Here is a 3209-nt window from a genome sequence, read left to right as displayed (position 1 = left end):
GTGCCCTAAACTACACCACCTGTTCTGACATGCTGTAACAAATAAGACTTAGTATAACTCAAAAGCTGTTACTATACCCCAGGAAGAGAGAAGAGCCCCTAGATTTCCAGGTGAGATGTTAGAACAGACCCTCTTAACTAGCAAGCCTGCTTAACATAGCGTTTTGGGGAAAAAGCACTGCTCTGTGCACTGTCATCCTTCCAAGCAACAGCGATGACAAATAAGCATGTGTTTAGATTCAGAAGGTACCCCATAATTTGCAAGACAAATACAACAGGCAACTAAGTCTACTAAAAATACCGACATGCCCTTCAAGGGCATCAGCTCAAAGACCATAAATTGAGACAAGATTCCTAAACGGCAAGATACCAGGAGTTGGTAACAGCATTAGATAGTATCTATCTACCCATAAGGACCACAACATCTCCATGAAAATTCAACAGCCACCTCTCAGGGAGGCTGCACTGCAGTAACAGGTCCTCTCTTAATGCCATACAGAGTTCTTATGCCTCCCCCACAAACGGGAGTGACATTAATGAATCCTCTTGGGTTCTTAGATGAAAGAACTTATGAAAAATCTCTTTGTAGATGGTCTCAGGACTCAAGAGTATCTCCTCAAAAACAGAAACCTTGAGTTGATGCTCTCATAAATACAACACAGAAGTAGGAGAACCACTTCAGCATTCAAATCCACTTCTACAGCAAACAGATTTCAGTCATTTTTTTTCCCCTCCAGTGGGACCTTTGGACTTGGTCTTATATACTGCTATGGTTGTGACTGAAAAATACTCGTCCACCATATCTGAACTTTAGAAAGTATTGAAAAATTAAGTTGCAGGTCATGTTATTTCATTACCACTTCCAGAGGACATGATTCCTACCCTCCTCAAGCCCTATCCCACTTTATTCCAAGTTTCACTGAGCTAGCACTCAGGTACAAAGCCACTTCTTGGTAAGTAAATCTTGTGTTGTTTTGTAACACAAGGAAATGCCCTCTAAAAAACACGTTAACAATCAGGCTTGCACATTCTTCATATTCATTTACAACCTGCATCTTTAAACAAGTTGGTAAAATAGCTGTTCTCCATCACTGCAATAGCTACCATGAGCAAGCAGATTCAGCAACTTACTACTTTGAACTTCACAATTTAAGATCCAGGACTAAGCCCACCAAACACACAAATGGTTTAAAAATCCATACTGCTTACATAAGCCACCTCTTACTTAAAACGCAAATCAGTGACCACCAAAACTGTGTTAATGCTTTATTTAAAAATGAAAGAATTAACTGACTTAATGCCTTGTTAATCAGTCTGTGCTCAGCATTTAAACCTCGCTGCCCTTACAGGGCAAGAGCATTCAGGTCAAGTCAAAAAAGCAGCACACAGGAGTAACAGATGGCAAAAAAGCTTCCTACAGCCCTATCTAGTGACAGAGGAGCACGACCGCTGCAGTGACCGATGGAGACAAAACCATTCAACCATGCATTAGTGCGGAATCACCCGTAACTAGATAAATTTAGTATAATAGTATCGTTTTGAAAGGCTGGGGAAAAGTTATTTTAAAGCCCTTGTCTATTTAATGATTAGATGCTGGGTTTGATGGACTTTACAGTCAAAAGGAAGATATTAAAGTTCTGAGTCCCCAGAAAAAGCTGTTTATAGAAGTGATACACTGCACCACCACACTACATCTATCTATAGAACTATATAGACATATCTATATATCTGTTTATACAGATATAGACAGATACAGACATAAAATCTCGCTTGCACAGAAAAATATACCTGATACTCCAACATGCTCTTACAGACTGCACAAGTTTGGAGCTGATGTAAATTCATGCTTTTAACTTACTGAGCACTTAAAAAGATGCCAAGAATCATGGTTTTGAAGCTGTAGGAAACAATATCCTCTCTCACTGAATTTCCTCACTTTAAAAATAGTCATCTGCATCCGCAGCCCAACCTCCTTATAACCAGAGGAATAGCTTCCCCTGGAATCCTCACAGAACTCATTATCTCAGTCTGCTTTCTGCAGGCAGTCATATTAGTTGCTTTAGTTTGAGCTTATTTTGGTTTTAGCTTTCATTTTAAAGGTCAGTATGAGCGCCTAGTGCTATGAAGAAGCTCTTCAAATAAGTTTAAGACATCAAAATTTAATTTACCACTTTTCTTTCACCCTTCAATATAAATGTCACACAATATACAGCACATCTCCAAAACCCTCCTTCAGTGTAAAAAAACCCCACAATATAGTGTTATTCAACTACAGATCCCTTTTTCACTTGATATGTATATATCTGTGTGTATATATATTCACACCCCCACACAGGTAATACTCATGGGTTGGAAAGACACTATTTTGATTTCTTCTATATACAAAAGCATAAAATTTTATATAAAGCACTAAAAATACGTATTTAGTTCCCTTACCTGTAAGAATGTTTCAATTTAGCAAAAGACTAACACAAACTCACAGCTGAAGCTGTCACTAACAGCACAGCAGAAGAAAAAGAAAACATATAAACTTTCAAACGTTTAACTAAAAAACCAAGTCTTGCTACTACCTTTATAGGAGGAAGGCACTACTACAAACCCAGTCAAAAAGATAAAGTCAGTGTGCTAAATAAGACAGTAACAATGCAACAAAAGCAGAGGGCTTATTAAAAGTAGATGATCTTCACTAGCAAAGCCCTACACCACTCAGAAGTACAAATTACTCCTTTTTAAAAAACCTCTAAGGGGCAGGGGGGGACAGGGTAGAATCCCCAGCCTTTGAAGATAAAATTATTTTTGTGTCATGTTAAAAAGAAAAATAAACATTATATATTATATCATACTTTATAGTATAGGTCTCCAACTTAGTGGGATTTATCTCTTAACGAAATCCTTGTATGACAGACTAAGCTTAAGTCGGAATTTTGAGGGAATATTCAACTTTGGATGCAAACCAGGAAATTCATGTTCATTCGGGGTATAGATAAAAACCGTTGCCTTATAAACCAAATTAATGTTTGTACTGAAATACCATCCACGGGTCTCATTTAATAAGCAAAGGCTCCTTCTTGGCATGGACAGAGAAAAAGGTGGGAAATAAATGACATCTTGCATTATTTAACACAGACTAAACTAAAGTTAGATTCAAGAGGGGAGATGGAAACAGCATTCTTTGCACATTACATAGTCTCTGGAATTCTAGGTTAACAG

Source organism: Phaethon lepturus, unplaced genomic scaffold, assembly GCF_000687285.1.
Source record: "Phaethon lepturus isolate BGI_N335 unplaced genomic scaffold, ASM68728v1 scaffold45876, whole genome shotgun sequence".
Classification (NCBI taxonomy): Eukaryota; Metazoa; Chordata; class Aves; order Phaethontiformes; family Phaethontidae; genus Phaethon; species Phaethon lepturus.
This window is presented reverse-complemented; position numbering follows the sequence as displayed.